We start from the raw sequence: 18,568 nt of genomic DNA on the forward strand, positions 1-18,568 counted from the left end.
GCTGACTGCTATAGATTGGACGTATTTTCTACTTTGAAAGGTGGCGGTGAATCACCAGGCCTTCGAGGTATTCGGAAAAGGCTGAGACCAGATATGGAAAAGTAAAACAATCTTACATCAAAACTAATCAGAGGGATGATTTTTCCACCTTATTATAACATAAATCAAGCCTGATTTGGAGTTTCCTGTCGGAGTACTGCACGTTTTGTCTGCAGTTAAAGTGCAGAGTTTGTCTGTGAATACTTTTAGAGTTAAACTCCATCATGTTTTCGATCCAAGGTATTGCAACTGGTCTGCTGCTGGTTTTCATAGGACACAACCTGGTGCTGAGAACAGACATTCATTGACACTACAAAATGCCATGGACTTATTTTTTCCCAATAAAAAGAGCAGATTCAGTTTCAATCAAAGTTCTATAGTGAATGAAAGATACATTTTTTGCAACTTTTGCTCCCATTTATGTCTTTAGGGGATAAAATAATTATAGTACTAAGATGTTGTGTTACACTGCCATCCTTTATAATTTATTAGATCAACATAAAAATTTGTTAAAAGTGTAATTACTCATTGTATGACCATACAAGGTTTTGCTTAAATTTATGTAGACTTAACGTGAAGGTGTTACATTACACGAATATGTACTGGCAAATCCCTTTTGTTTAGGCAAATACATGCTCTGAATTAATACAGTGCTGCTTTACAGATGAACAACTTGATGTGCAGAGCTGTCCACTGCACAACTTTAAAATCTGACACCAAATCATAACAGTGTGGGCTCCCCATTATCACAAACGTCTGTTGTTTAAGCGTAGTTGAAATTTCTTTTTCAAAGAAAATAGAAGAACCATGCCCAAGGTTTACCAGTATTTTTGAAAGTATAGCTTAATTACTCACTGAAACAATAAAATTAGCCAAGCTCAAAATCCTTCTGCATTCAGCAGCATTCAACCGTCTTAAAATGCTGCACATGATTTTCCATCAAGAGAGGGAATATCCCAACAGCTGAACCTTTAAGTTGCATTCAGGAACACTACATAATCTGGATTATCAACATTTGAGAACATTTTCTGAGATATCAGCACAGTCTCATTGAGGCATTCCTAAATAATAACTATTACTATTTCCAGGTGAATTTATTATTTCATTTATCCAACAATTGGCTACCTGATTATCCTTAAATGAAAATAATCAAACCAAATCTACAGTCAGTTCTTTACTAGCCACTTTCTGAAGCTCCAAAACTTAAGAAAAGCAAATTATTTTTTGACAAATTTTTCACTACTGAATAAATTAAAAAAACTGTTTCTCTTGAATAAGGCGTACTAAAACATAACTTTAAAAATTTAAATCATGATACGTACAGAACCAGGATTGAAATCCCTAATTCATTGGAAAAAGAGTTTCCATGGCCAGTGAAACAAGAAACACCTTTAAATAATCTGCCCTTAATAATCTAAACCATCGCTGGAAAGAAGAATCAGTGAGAATTCCTCCATAATGATGTGAGAGACTGAAAAAGTCATACAGAAAGCAACTTCTTCTTGCAGAAAGTATCACTTGCAGGTACTAGCCTGAATTAGCACATTTCCATTACCACTGTGATAGAACCCGTTTCTTCACCGCCTTCCTGTTGTGTGCTGTGATTGGTTCCTCTGAGTTTATTCTGGTATTTGCTGTTTGCCAGATGATTCGTGTTAGCTTTTCATCCTGTTTGGCTCATGGTTTGTTTATTGTTCTGATTCCCTGTTTACTTTGTAATTTTAGGATTTTTAGCTCTGCAGCGCTCTGTGCTGGGTACAGTGCAGTTACTTATTAAAGACTTAGATTCCCATCTGGCTGCATCCAGCAAGTGATTCTTACATTTGGATTCTCCACTGCACCCTTTACACCTTTTGACAAGTTCCATCTAAAAGAAAAACTGACTAATTTGCTTATTATGTGACTCTTTACTATTCAGGATTCAATGCCAACGACACAAATGCAGCTTGAGCTAAAGTGTTGCTGAAATTATTTTAATGAATGGAAAAGAGTCTTCTTGTTATGAAAAAAGTCAGTGGATCTTTTGACTTGTTCAATAAAATATTCTGTGCTGTGAACTATTGTATTATTAAGACAAGTTGGCTGACGTAAAGATATAGTATATTAAGGCTTCAGGTTTTAAGTATATCGATCTCTTTATTAAAGGTAAATTGTGCTTAGCACAACTTAGCAAAACAGCAAAAAGTGGTTAAAATCTGCTAAGGGCTTTTGGTAAATCTAGCTGAAATCATAATTGTAATTTTACATTAAAAAAATTGTATCTGGTATTTTTATATTTACCTCCATATCAAATAAATGTCAGAAGAAAGAGGAGAAAATACTGAAACCTGTCAAAATGTTAGTTTTTGCAGTAGTACAGACATTATATTTATCTTGCGTGTTAAACTTTGGTGAATATGCAAATTATCCTGATCTGAAAAAAATCACTGAGGTGCATGAGTCGTGACCTCAATCTCATAAAACGCTTCTTGTCCAACATCAGTGTCTGACCTCTCAAATGCACTTCTAAAGGACTTGTCCATATCTACAATAAATACTTTCATATGTGTGTAAATGTAGATGGGAGAATACTTTGGGAATATAATGTATTTTCAACAAAGCAATGCTCTCTTGTTGATTATGATAATCCATTAGGTAAAAGCTTTTTTTATTCTAATGCACTTTGTGGTTTATAGTGAACTATATAAATAAAGTTCACCTACTTCTTTTAAATAAAGTATCAAGAAACTGTCAGTACACATAATCACTTTATTCATATGGAATCCATCTAATATAGAATATGACTTTGCTTTCGTCTGTATTGAATTTAAATAGAAAAAGTAATTTATGTGTATAAAATGTTAAGATTAATGGAGTTCACCATAATCTGTCAAACTGTCTGTGGTAGGTTGTTTGGCTTGGCAGTTACCTCCATGTCTAATGGAGTAACTTATTAAGTTCGGAGATGCGTTGTTGCCTTGGAGGAGCTTATAAAACTGATTTCACCCATGCCACTAAATGCTTTTCCGGGACTATAGTTAATTAACTACAATTCACCACTTTAGCAAGTCAAATGGAGCAATCTATCTGACTTTAACTCGGAGAGGCTCACTTACCCTGTAGTAGCAGCTGCATCCAGTTTACCATAATGAATAATTCAAACGATACACAAGGCCACTTTTAATTTAGATATTCAGAGCAGCTATGTTTACTGCGTCATCCCTCTCTCAGTCAGCACATTTTCTTTTTCTTTTTTTCTCGTTTCAGTGTTGTGCTCACATTGAGGGGAGGGCGAGAGAAAGACAACGAGATAAAAGAGGAGGAGAGCATGAGGAAGCATTTATGCAGCAGCAGTAGCAGAGATAAAGAGCACGCCTTTGGGTGAGGATGAATGCACGTCCGCTGCAGCTCTCGTAGAGATTTTTGTATGATGTGCTGTATTTACAGTGAGAAAATACGATGAGGTTAAAGCTTGAACCTATGCTTAAATACATTACAGTCATGCATAGTAACACAAACAGGTTTTTAGAACTTGGTACATCTTAAAAAATTAGAATATCATTCAAAAGTTTAATAATTTTTATCATTTCAGAAAGTGCAACACAAATTAAGTACAAAGAGTAAAATTTAGTCTCAGAAGATTTTTTCAGGTGGTTTCAGACCTGAAAAAGTCATACTGGTTATTCACAGAGCACTGTGTCCAGACACATTTGGGGAAAATTAAGTGGAAGAACATTTTTTGGAGAAGGTGCAACAGCAAAGGCAGCTATGAAAGCAACTTAGACTTTCATTACACCTCAGCAGAACCACAGAATGGGCTCCTCCATGCAACGCCACACTCAGGCAGTTTTTCATGCACAAATAATCCCAACCAAGTATTGAATGAACAGAAATGAACATACTTTTCAGAAGAATGACACTTTTTATTAGAATACCCTCCCATATTGATCTGATATTTTAGTTTTCCAAGACGCTAAATTCTGAGTTTTTTTTATCTGGAAGCCATAATCATTTAAATTACTTTAAATAAAGTCTTGAAATATTTTCTTCTCTTTGTAAATAAAGCAATAGAATGAGAAAATATAGAACATTTTTTTCTACTTTGTAGATATAGCTATGAAAAGGTAATGAAAACTACAGTTATTTTCTTATTTTATGCTTAATTTTAATTAAGCATAAAATGCTAAACATTGCATTTAATGTTACAAAACACAGTCAGTGTACTTTGCATAACGAAACGATGACTGACTTTAAAGCTTATTCCAGCATAATCAGGAATGAGTTGACTCTCTCTGAACTCCGGTGTGCATTCATCTCTCCCAGCAGGACGTGACTACTTGCACTCACAGCTTTAATTATACAGAGATGGATTTAAAGGACACATGCAGGTGATGCAGGGAAGCACACAACTCAACACTCTTTGGTACATACTGTGCTAAAAACGACTGGATGGAGAACGCTACATCCCCTTTCTGTGGCTTCTTCTTCTCAGTAAGCTATAAATATCAGGGGAATAATAAAAAGAAAAGAAGTGTCCAGTTTCATTTTCAGCATGCCTAAATAAAGATCGGCTGACTCATGTGAACACTGTTTGCACTTAAGAGTAAAAGCGTAATGGTCTGAGGCCACAAGCTGTGAAATAGTTACCTCCAGTCTGATTCAGTCCTTTCAGTTTAGAGAATATTTCAGACTGTGATTATTTTGGGGAGAGTAAAGAAAAGCCTTTATCTGAATAATTGATATCTAACTGGGCTTTCACTCAACAGCCTCATCACCAGTAACGTCAACATCCAATATCTCAATAAAGTATTCATTCTTCTGAAGTCTGGACCACTTCAGTGTATTTTGGCCGAAGGGAAGGTTTTGTCCGAATCTGAAGTCTTTGAAAGACGAGTTAACCTGTCAATAGGCTCTCCCACCTGAGCTGTGAATGTCTGCTGCTCCTCCAGAGTAAACCTGGGGTTTCTGTGACTACTGTGCTCTTTGCAGGTCCTATCAGTTTGAAGGACGGTTTTGTCTTCGTAGGTTTTTTTCCATTGCTTTGTGGGATCTTCAAATATGGAGATACTGCTTCATGAGCTACTCCTTGTTTTAAAATGTTCCACACCAACTTACCTGGAGTGTAAATTATTTGGCCCCTATATGGTTTCTGTTGACCATAATGTCCTTCCGCAAATTGCATAAATTTCACAATTTAAACTGCACTTTGCTAAAATTACACATTTAGCAACTAAATTGCAAGGGCAGTTTAGTTTCTCTGGATTTTATTTAGGATTTTCAGATTTTCTCAGAATTTCACTTCACCTAAATTGTAAATAAATACACAATTCATATTTCTCTTTTAATCATTTATTTAACTTCAAACTGAAAGGTCAAGGTAAAAAATTATTTATCCAGTTTGATTTGAAAGTTCTTTCATTCTGACTTTTTTCATGGGAAAATCATTTTGGAAATTAGAGTATCGACTGCCTGTAAGAGTGTTGCTCATTGTTGCTAACTGACACCAATTGACACCAGTTCACTGCAGCCTGTGACCTGACAGACATGTAACCACTGTGGCCTTGCACATCGGAGCCGGTGTGCCAGTGCAAATGTCCACTCGCACCACTTTCTATTCTCTCATGCCACATCTCTCTGCTCGGACTGTGAAAAGATTTTCTGTGAATTTCATGAAGGTTCCCAGACTGTTGGATCAATATGATGAGTGCCCACTGCTCAGAGGAGGCATTACAGCCATAGAAAAAAGAGAAAAAGTAAGGTAAATTTCACCTTTACCTTAATAAAGGTGGTTCTCTGCTTCAGACAGAGAACCACTATGCTGTTGATAAATCAGTCATGTCCTCTAGCACTGCAGTGCCTCTTGTGATAGAGTGTCTCTTTAGAATGGCGATGGGAACGAACAAAAGGAGACTTGGGAATTTAGGGCTCTGTGAGATTTGTCACATTTTGACACTCGTTTTGCTCCAGTAACCCATGTCAAACTAGGTCATTGTAATCCACCCCATTTCTGCAGAGCGATGTTTCTCTGTGCAGATAGGAAAGTACATGCTGTTGTGCAGCTGCTGTCCAAAGCTTCACAGCTATTGGGTTGTAAACTAGAATTTTTTGCAAAATTCACAATTTACACGCTGTTGTACCTCCATTTGTGTTTCTACTGCTTTTAAAAAACAACCCAAGCTCTTAGAAAAATACCCAGCTAGGTTTTGGTAATATGTTTATGTTTATTGGTGTCTGGAAAAGGAGCAGTTTCAAAAACCTTTGGAATGTTACATCACAAATCTGCAGGCACTGCCACGTTACCTAGCAACCCCAGCAAAGCCCAGTCTGTCACCTGGCAACCCAAGCTGAACACAGCTCATTTGTTCAGTTGTTTGTATCAGTGTGTTAGGACTGTTGTAAAAGAATATTTTAGTAATCGAGTACTCTACCGAGTAGTGCTATGAATAATCGAGTACTCGGGATCTCTCTCTCTGTCTTTCATCAGCAGCGCTCTTCTCACCATTTGCTTTGAAACGGTCATCATGCAGTTCCGGGAGGAGAAGACTTTCATACTCCAAGTGTACACAATAAAACCCCCAGAGATTTGACGTTATGCTGCTAGCACTTACCAACAACTCATAGGCGGAAGTGAGAGTGCTGCCTAACAAAAATATTGATCCGGCCGGAACACAGTGAGCTAAATATTAAAACATAATTTAACAAAGCTTTGAGGCAGATACATTTTTCTCGAGGAATTTTAATAATCGAGGTACTCAAATTATTCGAAGAATCGTTACATCCTAGTTGACTTACCATTCAGCGTTTTTGTTGGTTGTGCAGGAGGCTCTACTTCTGCTTTTCAAAAATGCACACTTGTATATTTGCCTGTCTGTTTGCAGCCATTTTCATGTGTGAGTGTAAATGTTGAGTTAAACCACTTTGTCACAAGCACATGTAGAAAGAACCTGTTTATTGCAAAGCAACAGTGAGGCGTCACAATGCAGCCATATTGCTTGTTTAAACAACAAAACAAAGTTAATCCTTTGTGCTTACCTGAATTAAATCCATTTTTTTGCCGAAGAGAAAATTAGATTAGCCATCATTATATGAAGATTTAAATTAATTCTTTACCAGGCAGTGCCTGGTAAAGAATTTCACATGACATTGGAGCCGTCAGATTAGTTTGCATTTTAGAGTAGGAGCAAAGCAACTGGCAAATTTCAACTAAACACATGCAATGACCTGCAAGGACAAAAAAATCACTTTGAGGAGCTGTCTCAGCTGCCTACCATTGTATTATCACCTTCCCCTGGGATAGACTAATTAACTATTCCTAACCATTGAGATTCATGTGCTGCTTTTTTTACATTCCTTATCTCCGCTGTCATGAATAATTCATGCCAAACTGGAAATGTGAGACAAAATTGTGCTTGAAAGTGCAAGGAAATTAGAGAGGACATCTTTCCTTGTCTTTGCTAAAACTTTGTGACCTGAAGTAAACACGAGATAAACAGCAAAACTTTTTAACTGGAAAAAAATAAAACATGGCTCAGGTTTCTGTAAAGTCATATTTTGACTCACCCTTGGTTAACTTTTCGTAGCAATAGTGTTCAAAGAGAAGTATCTTGAATTATATTAAATCATTTTGCTTAAATATATCTGGCAAACTCGTGGTGAATTTTGTTGGCTCCCAAAAATAACTTTTACAAAGTAAATCAGCATTTTGTGCTTTGCAGCTCCTGAACAAAGAACTATTACTATATAAATTCTTCATTGTGTTATTGGTCACATTATTGATAGGTAAAGATTCAAACATTTAGTAACTAGTGCTGATGGAGTGAGTTGAAGTAAGTAAGGTTTATTTATAAAGTTTTATAAGTTCTGCAGAGGCCTGGTAATGAGCCATTCATTGGTTGGAACAGAGATGTATCTAAAACTTGAAGGGCTGTGGTTCTGAAGGACTGGAGTTGGAAACACCTGCCTTATTGATTACTGCAATTGTATCATACAATCGCTGATGTATAATACAAAATTCAGATTAAAATTAGGGGTTTGTTGATTTATCGGTGCCAATTTCCTTAATGTTGGGAGACACATTAAGTGTGTTGCACAAGGGGCAATTCTAAAAGTTTCCAGACCTGGAGGTTTCTACTGCTGCAGAACGTCTTCCATCTGATGTAAATGGCTTCTTTTATCTTTCTCTGGTTGCCTGCCGGGTGCTAGTCAATAATCTTTGGCCATGGCCTCATCGATGCCTTGACTAATGTTTTGTTGTTTACATGGATCTGATCTGCTGCCTGTCCTCACCATTTCCATTTGTAGTGTTACACACAGTGGTGGGGTGTGATTTTTATTGCCTCCTGCCCATCTGTGCCTCCTTTCATGATGTGTTTGGTTGCAGATGTCTGAGGAGCATCTGAATACAACAAAGAAATTATATATATATATATAAAATACAGAGTACATCAATGTGTTATCTTTTTTCTAAAGTCATTTTATGGATAGACATTTCTATGTAGCAAAAACAAATAGAGTTATGTCATGGACTGGCTTATTTCTGATTCACCTGAGCCATTTGCAAGCTGCTGTACTGACTTTTCTTTTCCATCTCCCACTAAAGTCCTTGCATGTGAAAAAACTAAAGCCAAGAGGTTCTGGGTGGGAGCTAAGCCTTCCTTTTTCTTTTTGCATTTTTAATCCAACCTCTAAATCTTTCACGCAGACTTCTTTTCTCTCAGTTCTGTTTCATTTCTTTACTGTCTCCTGCTTTATTTCCCCTTTCTCTTCCACTGCTGTATTAAAGAGGCCCAAACTCAGCCATATAGCAGAGAAAATGTTCCTGGAAAGGAAGAAAAGCTAAAATAGCAGCATTATGTGGTTAACTTGAGGGCCTGATCACACATACCTACAATCACCAAACGTTCATTAAAGTCTTCTGCATGTAATGTGATTGTGTTAAATCCCTTCACATTAAACAGACCATTAGCAGCTTTCAAATGACCGTCTTTTTTGTGCTCCTGTTGTGTGCACTTTGGTTTTATGTCACTATGCCATATGCTTATCCATATTGCTGCTAATTCACATTTTGTTGAGACTAATCTAAGTCGGATTGGCTTCATAATATATCTGCCACACTTTGAATTTACTTATATTTTCAGAGAAGGTTGGATATTTTAAAATAAACATAGCTATAAGAGCAGAGTCTTTATAATTTGTTCCAGATTTTTTGTGAATTTACTGATTTAAGCATTGTGACCTAAGCAGGCTTTTTGAAGGTTCAAAGAAACAAGGAATGTAAAAGAAACTTTGCACAATTAGAGGCAAAATTATTCAAAATGGACAATCTTTATCGTCAACATTTTGATGCTCAGGCTTGTAGGCAATAAAAACCGAGGCGGTGTTGCAAAGCAAAGTTTTGAGTAATTAGGGCATCAGACTGTGGTTTATATTTTTATGGTTAAAATGAGGGGAAATGCAAGTATTAAATTCAATTTCTGGTCCCTACAGAGAAATAAGCCGCATTACATCACAGATACAGAAAGCAGACAATAAGAATGAGCATTTTTGGTTGTCAAATGTCTTTCATGTGGAAAGCGTTTCCTCTGAGAATTTAAGATTTAAATAAACAAAAGTAAAGGAGTGCATAATAGTTCAGTTGTAAATCTGTTAAAATGAAGAATGATCTGTTATGCAGACATGGTATAATTTCTGTCATCACAATGAGGATAAGATCATTAAATAGCTGTGATTATTATGTCTTTTTGCACTTTGCTTTAGGATTGATTGACCTCAGCTGAAGCTGCACTGATGATCTTAATTTCAAATAAATTTGTCCGCAAGAGATTAAAGTTGAGACTGCTATTTCTGGCTCTCATCGTTGCTCTGGGTTTGATAAAGAGAGAAAACAGGCTGACCTTTGATCTTTCAGCCCAGAAGCACAAATGAGATACGGCTAGAAACTTAGCGACGGATGATGAAGCTCTGTGTTGTAAAGGCAGAGGTTTAGATTATAGATAAGTGAGAAGGATGATCTCCAAATGGCTCTTCTTTGAGCTGATTGATGGAGAGGCTGGGGTTGATGGAGCTGTCCTCTGAAGCTGCTCAGCAAAAGCAGAGGTTTGCTCAATCTTTCTAAGCTGATCGGCAGGAAATATGCAGCTGTTTTTCGATTTAATGTGAGTTATTTGGTCAAATACTGTGATTCATAGAGTATAGATAGAAAATATTACAGAATACTTTGTCTTATATTGGACATTTTAGAAACAACCCAGATTTGGTCTCATCTTTCCAAAGCAAAAATCTTTCAAATGTTTCCAGCTTCAAGCAGGATTTTTTTTTGTTGTATCTCATATATCTTTCATTCACTCCTCCATAAAGAGATCATTTGTGTACTAGTAATACACAACTAGCTGTTTTTCCATTTACAGATTATCCTGACCTAAGCTGTGCTCCTTCCTAGGTCACGCCGAGGGATAAGTCAGGTTTTTCATACTTGCACAGACTTCAGTGAGATGTTCAAAGTTTGGTATGCTCTTTGCTTAATATGTTCAGTCTTACTGATGCTGTTTGTTCTAAATATTCTCTAAAAAACCTCAGATCTTCACACTGCTGCCTTTGTACTCAGATTAACCTATGCAGGCTCCTTTTCCCAACAAAGGAGCCTGCATAGGCATAGGAAATTCAGTGAATTTATGATGAGTGCCCACTGCTCAGAGGAGGCATTACAAGCAATTGTTTGAATTGTTTTTATTTAAGTTGAATAAAATGTGAATAAGTGACATTTAAGACTAAGGTTGTTTAGTGGCATAAAAGGGATCAAGTGGTATAAATACTATTCCAGACACCTGCTGCATATGTTGTGTGTAAGCAACTGCAAAAGGACCATCTTCAATACTGATTGTACGCTGGTTATATTTTTGGATTTGTGGTCAGACAATAAGGAAAGCTTTTCCCAAATGAACAGACTTAAGAGGACAGTGCCTGCACTGCTGCTTCCTGTGAGGATTCTTTCTGTTCATCTGAAAACCATTTGTGATACTGCATTAAATCTTTCATTGTCTAAAATATGACAAATTGTGATTACTTTGGGGAAATCGATGATAATGGCCACACAATTAATAATCTTTCTGCAAGAATAACCTTCCACTGATTTACAATTTTGGCAAGAATCACTTTAAAAAAAAGGGAGCTCTAATTTAGAGGTGCGTTTCTGTTTGAGCTCAGTGTTTAAGGTTACTGACAGTGCTTTGGATAAGAACAGAAATAGTGGTCCCATCTTCCTCTTGCCAGCTGTTTTTAGACATCAAACAGAGTGAGAAAAAAACAAAACATGCATTGTCTTCTGCTGGCAGCTTGAATGCAGCCGCTGTGTTTTGTGAGGGTGGCTGTAAGCTGGACTGTGTGGGCTACCGGATAGAAACGGCAGGAAGAGCAGGGAGGGGGGAGTATGGATGCTGTATTATAGAAAGAGTCCCCAAGGTCAAAGACACACTCACTCATCACTCACTGCCCTTGGTGGTTCTGGGGTCAATGAGGGGCAATGAGCTCAGTGGCATTCACAGCTATGTGTTTGTCAGTCCTCTTCAGGGGGTTTGCTACATATTCTTCTTTAATTGATGGGTTCTTACATCCTTAAAGTTGTTTGTTTTTTAAAAAAAAAAAAAAAAGGTGCATAGAGAGAGCATCAGGTTGAATTTAGAGTGAATTAAATGAAATGTGCACCATATGACCAGGGGCCATGTGTGGTCTTTATTTATGCATGAGGAGGCAGTTTGGAGATGCGACACTGCTGAAGCAAAGTGGGGCAAAAAACAACTCACATGTCTCGTAAAATTACACATTCTTTATTCTTTTGTCCTTTTCATTGGTTTTTTATTGGCCCTTTTCCTTAGCTGTGAATGAATAAAATTTACCACTCAAGATTTCTTAAAATATCTGTTCTTCAAACTTAAAAACGTGTGCAAGTACCTAAAAAATAATTGTGACTTATCAAAAGTTGCCTAAAAGTTCCCTGATGCCCTTTTTTACTCAACATGCACTATTACTGACTTCTGATTTCCAATAACGATTTTAGCCAATTCCAGTTTATCCTTAAGAGTGATATTATAAAAAGATATGAGAACACCAGATTGGCCATTAAATATTTATACAGTAGTAGAAGCAAAGTTGACGTCACACTACAGGTTTGAGAGTCGAGTTGCTGTAAAACAGGGTTTTACTACTTTAGACAATATATTTCAGTTAATATTTTATTCCTCCTTTTGAATATTTTATCAGGTTTGTAGTTCAATTAGCATGGCCAGCTTTAGTGTAAACAGCAGTGAAGGTAGATCCTTAGTTTAATTTATCTCTCATTTATCAATTAATCTTTTTCACTATCAGTTTTGCTTCACTTCAAAATTTTCAATACATTTATTTCAGAGTCAGGGTTAATATTTTCAGTTACAATTATATTTTTCAGTGTCTGTATTCCTATTCAGTTTCATCATAAACTGCCATCATTTTAGCCCCATTGGCTGAATCTGACCAACAAGCGGGTTACTTTCAAAATGTCTTCTTTTATTCTAATTTAAAATAAAAATCTTGAATGTTTTAAGTTATTTTAATCATTTTTGGACCTGAGAAATAAAGATATCATTGTTGGATGAAAATATAAGGTTCTGTTGTAAAATTTACTTACAAAGTCTACTCTCAATAACATTATTCGCCCTTACTAACGCTCATATTATCCAGGGCCTTTTCATTTAATTACGCTGTCATTAAACGGTGCTTCTTGCATCACTTATTGCCATTGTTTGATGCACGCCATCAGCAGAGAAACACACAAAGGAGGGGGCTGCGCTACTAACCCTGGAGATCATCATTGGTGGGATTAAATGTGTTTTTAGTTTCTAAAAAAACAAAATTACCACATAAATATGTCCCTTGTTAAGACATATTGTAGAATACAGTTTTTCAGTTAGCTTTTCGCATCTTTGTGCTTCTTCTGACTTTATTTTTTACACGGGAAATATTCCCTTTGCTCAGTTAGTTGTCTGCTTAAAGTATGTTCATTAAGCAACTCAAGCTAGAAAATAAACCCAAACAACACCTAATTATAGTCACCAACCAGTTTTGTAGTGCATGTCAGTCATTTCTTGTTATAGTTTTGTTTTCTTAGGTTTTTATTCTTTGATTTTCTTTACCAGTTTTATCTTTGCAGAGCTACATGATGCTGGTTTATTGCAGTCAGTGGAAGAGGAGCGGCTAATTCCCTGGATAGTTTGTGATGCTCTTATTCAATAATACACACACATTTACACGAGACGGGCAATTTAGAGTCACAAATTAATCTAGCATGCTTGTTTTTAGGTAATGGCAGGGTCCTGAACTACTTGGAAGAACCTGGGTGTAAAACAAATCAAATTAATAGAAGATATCTCAGTAAAGCTATCGATTAGTCAATAATGAAATCTGAACCGAGAGATATGGAGGAACACAGGGAAGGTGGTAAGGAGGTCATTTTGGACACAGAAGGCATTAGAGGCAGTGTGTTTGTGTTTGCAACAAAGGAAGACAGTCAGGGTGAGAAAGGGAGCTGATAAAAGGAGAAATAGGTAAAAGAGAGGGCAGGAGATGAGGGGATGGTAAGAGTCTAAGCATAAGAGGAGGCAGGCAATAAAGCTCCCTATCAATCTGTTAAATGAGTGTCCTTCCAGCAGAGGGTACTTTGAGGAACACTGTTTTCATCAAGTCAGAGATTTAGCTCTCATCCTCCAATCCTGCACTTGGTTATTGAAGAAATGGAGAAGCTGAGCAAACGGTTGGTCTGTAGGTCATGCTGCCGATTACGCCGCATTTACTGCGAGTGTGAAGTACCCTCAGTGTTGAGGAGCTTCATGTTGTACTCAACATTTGATAATTTAATGAGAATATTATTGATTTTATTCAGGCGTCATACACTCATTCGCTGTCTTTTATGGTTTCCTTTCTTCTTTTTTATTCGTTTTATTAGTATTTTAAGTGAAACATCACTAGTGTTTCACGTAATTCCTAAACAGACTAAATCCACTAAAAGATATTTTGGTTTTTTTTCCCAGTAAAGATACTGGGTGATAAAGCAGATTGGTAATTACTTTTATATTACTTATGAAATATCTACAATACTAAAAGTCTATCTTCTGACTCTAATGTTACATTCAGCTCTTTGGAGTTTCCAGTGTTTGAGATATTTTTCTCAGAATATCCAAAATATTCTGAGAAAATATTAATATCCAAAGTATTAAACAAAACTGCTAAGTTGTGCAGTTTGTCTCAGATCAACCTCAGGTTTCACTGGCGATATTGTTTTACAGTTATGCACCACTTTACCCAGAGTGTTTCTTATATTTACTGTAAAAAATGTGTACTTTGCTTTTACTCAAATCTGTGAACAAATCAGAATTGGACTCAACATGTGAAGCATACATATTCAATATCTTCTACCGACAAAGAGTAGTGTCTAACCTTCTGAATTTAGTGAGTAGTGTTGATTTTAAATGGCTGTGCAAATAGTCTATAGTGCTGTCGGGAGCATTTTCACAGTGTCAGCAAGATTTGTCTGTTTTGCATGGAAAAACACAGACTGAACTATTTTAATAAAAATATGACAAAAGCCATTTGTCTATCTTGTCCATAAACAATGCTGTCTCGACTTCATTTGATGTCACTGACACTTTTATTGATGTGAATCAGTTTTGAGATTCACTTTTGCAGGTTATGAGGTTTGGTTTTGCATTTTGTATTGTTTTAAGAAATGTTCTTACTGTTTTGCAAATGTTATAGTGGTGTGAGAAATTCACTAAGCTGACTAAGAAAAATTGTAAACAACACCCAAGTGATTCAGTATTGCATGACTTTAGATTAGTAATGCATCATTCAGAAATTTGTAGTCATTTTGCAGTTTTCTGCTTCTCTGAAGACAAGTTCCTCTTTTAAAACGATAGTTAATGACGGCCATCAGCCGTCATTAACTATTTGTTTTAGAAATGCTCACACCACTTGCGAGAGACAAAGAGTCACAGTAAACTTTACTTATGCTAAAGAAAAGATGACAAATTTTATGTTATACTTGCAATTAGCACAGAGTGGCTGGCTACAGAGATGTGAGAATTCCCTTTGCTTAACTTTGTGATTTCCAAACAGCTTCAAATCAAGGTTTATTATAGAATAAGAGCAATTAGAGTTCCAATTGGATGTTTCAGTGCAGTGCAAAAATAAATCCCAAAGGTAAAATTACATAATAATATCAATACAACAGTAGTAATTCTTACACTGTGTGGGTTTGCTTTGTTTCTTTTTGTGCAGAAGGAATTTAGTGCAACAAATAAAAATTAACCATGTAATTAATTTAAATTAATTACATTTACTAAACACTTTGTCAGAATTACATCAACAGGAAACATATCAAAACATAAAACATGATGGGTGTGCCGTGGTGGCGTAGGGGATATCGTGACCCATGTTTGGAGGCCTTGAGTCCTCGACTTGGCCGTTGCGGGTTCGATTCCCGGACCTGACGATATTTGCCGCATGTCTTCCCCCTTTCCTGTCAGCCTACTTTCATATTAGGGGCACTAGAGCCCACAAAAGACTCTAGTGCAAAAGACTCTAGGGGTAAAAAAAAAAACTTAAAAAATGATGATTAAATGACTTAATAAAAGGTAGCTTAAGATGTAACATTTTTAAAAGTTTCTCTATCATTTACTTATCTTGAATATAAAAGTGAAATTGATCTAGTTTGCATTTAATTGTGTTAATAAACCTTGGTGGTGTTAGTAGTTTAAAGCAGAGATGGTAACTGGATTATGACCAGAAACATCAAGCAGAGCTTGGATTCATCCTTGTTTATCTCCACAAGGCAAAGGAAGCATTCATAAAAACTAAAATCCTAGAGAAGCTTTAGAGGCACATTTGGCTGGCTTTAAGTGGATTTCTTTGCTGAATAAAATGTTCCACACATTCGGAAGCTTTTGTAATTTATTTTTGTTTATGAAGAAAAGTAGGACTCTATTGTCATGACTGATGCTTTGTTGGTAGAATTGCTTTGAGATGATCTGACGCTTGGAGAGCAAAGCATGCCAAGAGTTTGCCATTGTTATCAGGAATATTGTGACTCGACCACACGAGCCTATTATAATTATGGTGGAGACAATGTAAGAAGCAGAAATGGACCTCTGAGGATCTATTCATACTCCTGCAGCAATGTGGCAGAAAAAAAGCATGAAATAGTATTCAGAGAATTGAATCAATATGTTTATGTTTTGTTTTTAGCAAACAATGAGTTTACATATGCTGTTGAATTCACTTGTACTCTGGACAGTTATTTGTTTCGCATCACAGCATTTGTTCATTTGATCGAAATGATTGATTTAGATGCTCTAATCTTAGCACAAAACCTCACAGAAGGCAGAAAATAAAACTCCTATTTCTCTTGGAGGGATATTGCTTGGTATGAGCTCCACTGAGATGTCCTCTTCTTCACACACTTGGTAATTTCTGTCTACAAAGAGGAGGTTTTGATGGAAGTATGTTTAAACTGTAGCTGAGAAACAAACATAAAAGCAGCACACTTAGCCTGTATCAACAGCTATGTAATGTTGGAATATATAGTATTGGTATGAGTGTGGTGTGTAAAAAGATTTAAATTAAATAATCAAAAAATCTGAAGAAATAATTTCACGCTGAAGAAATGTGAAATCTCCAACCTTTAATTCGATTGCTATTTAGTGTTTGTGGTAAAAATGGTACAAAAGTATTCTTTTCAACAAAATATTTGCTACCACAGTTATTGGTAACCCCGTAAAAGCTTTTGTTGAATGTGTTTTTTAAAAAAAAGGATTTTCTCTCCCACCATCACAAAAGTAAAAGTAAGAAAGGTGGAGTTTACAAAGACAACAAAGACTGAGCTTTTTAGCAAAAAAATAAATAAATAAAACTCCTGGTGTGTTTGCCATTAAACAAAGCATTAATATGTGGAAAAACATCTCTCACCCAACAATTAAGCATGGTGGAGGATGTGTGATGCTTTGGGGCTGCTTCTTTTCTAAAGACTGTAGAACCTTTTAAGAGTTTATACCATTAAACACTTTTATATATGAAAATAACATCAGTATACTCTTAATTGCCAAGACATTTAAAAGGACCACCATTCGATTGTTATGCAAACTACAATGGAAACTGGAATGAAGAAAAAACAAAAACTGATAAAGATGTTGCAGAAGAAGGAGGTCCAGAAAAACATCAAATGTAAATTTGGGTTTTACTACTAAAATAGAAAATAACTTGTTTCCTCTTTTTTTATGCGTCTTCCAGAGGGATACTGATAATTATTGCTGGCACTGCAAGTCATAATATATTTACTCAGTTTTGTATTTCCTTTGCATATCGTTGAAATTAGCTTCCCACTTTTAGATCTTCCTATAGGAGCTTAGTTTGATAGATCCAATCAAATTTCAGCAGCTCATAAAATGTTCTGCAGAGCAGAGGAACACGCTGAGTCAGGCGGCATCGATACTGAACTGTAACCCACATTCCTGCTAAAGCTGCAGCGTTTATCTCAGAAACATGAATCCATGTCTCATCCTGAGGAAACAAATGTTTAATCACATTACAGCTAACGTTATTTTGGAGGCCAGATAGCTAATTAGCTGCCCAGCAGCAGCAGGAACAGATTAAATGTTATGTAAATGTATGCAAATGTTACTTGCAATTGATGCTGGTGTGGTCTTAGTTTAGTTTTGAAACATTGATCTAATAAAATAACGCAGAATTTTAGAAAATAAATCACTGAAATCTTTGCCACAGTTCTAATCAGGCTTTGATCTGTTTTTATAATCATGATAAAAAAGTAGGCACACCCTATGTCAATTGTAGGATTTCAACAAATCAAATATCTGATCTTTGCAAGTTTAGCTTTTCAGAGACTTTGAGTCTATTATTAAAAGTAAATAATCAAAACACCAGGAAAAACATGGGGGAAAAAAGCTGCTGAGCAAATACAGATAGTTCTACTGCTTATTGAGTATGACAATAATTAGTGGATTATGGCATGTCAAAAAAATCATTTTTGACATGCTTTTTAAAAATCTAATGTAAATAAAAAACACATACATTGTTTTATTATTATTTGAGTGACGCTTGTCTCATTTCCCATCAGAAATCAACCCTCTGGATTGAATAAAAGTAATTTTTAAATCCAATTCTACAGGGATATTTTTACTTTTGGGCATAACAGAACGGTTCATATGGTAATGCTTATATAAAGAAGAATTAAATTAACCACTTTCAGTTCAGTAATTATGTTAAAAACTATCATTTCTCCCAGGTTTGCATGCACCTACAGGTTCTTGCAGAAGCATAGAATCAGAGTAAAGTAAAATGAAATAAAGCCTGGCCCTTTCTGTGTCTTTTCTTATCTTTAAACTTTAATTAAAGGGTTTTTTTTTCTCTCTTGCGGTTTAGTGTCTCCTTTCCTGTCTTCCTTTCTTTGCAGAGAAAGTTAAATATGTAGATGTACTGTACTATATTCTCAGTGTACTGGCAAGCACATCAT

The 18,568-nt window shown here is 36.0% G+C and overlaps 1 protein-coding gene across 3 annotated transcripts in view; it reads left to right on the plus strand.

Moving 5' to 3' along the window:
- The window catches only part of dlgap4a (discs, large (Drosophila) homolog-associated protein 4a), a 98,601-nt gene that overhangs the window by 39,190 nt on the left and 40,843 nt on the right, over positions 1-18,568 (plus strand). The window contains exon 2 of one of the 3 annotated variants that reach the window (XM_028019036.1): positions 3,286-3,399. The exons of the other annotated variants lie outside the window; for them this stretch is intronic. The gene's annotated coding sequence lies outside the window, so the exon portion shown is untranslated. The remainder of the gene's footprint in view (positions 1-3,285; positions 3,400-18,568) is intronic. 3 annotated transcript variants of the gene reach the window in all.

The sequence above is a fragment of the Xiphophorus couchianus genome, chromosome 1, assembly GCF_001444195.1.
Source record: "Xiphophorus couchianus chromosome 1, X_couchianus-1.0, whole genome shotgun sequence".
NCBI classification, from domain to species: Eukaryota; Metazoa; Chordata; class Actinopteri; order Cyprinodontiformes; family Poeciliidae; genus Xiphophorus; species Xiphophorus couchianus.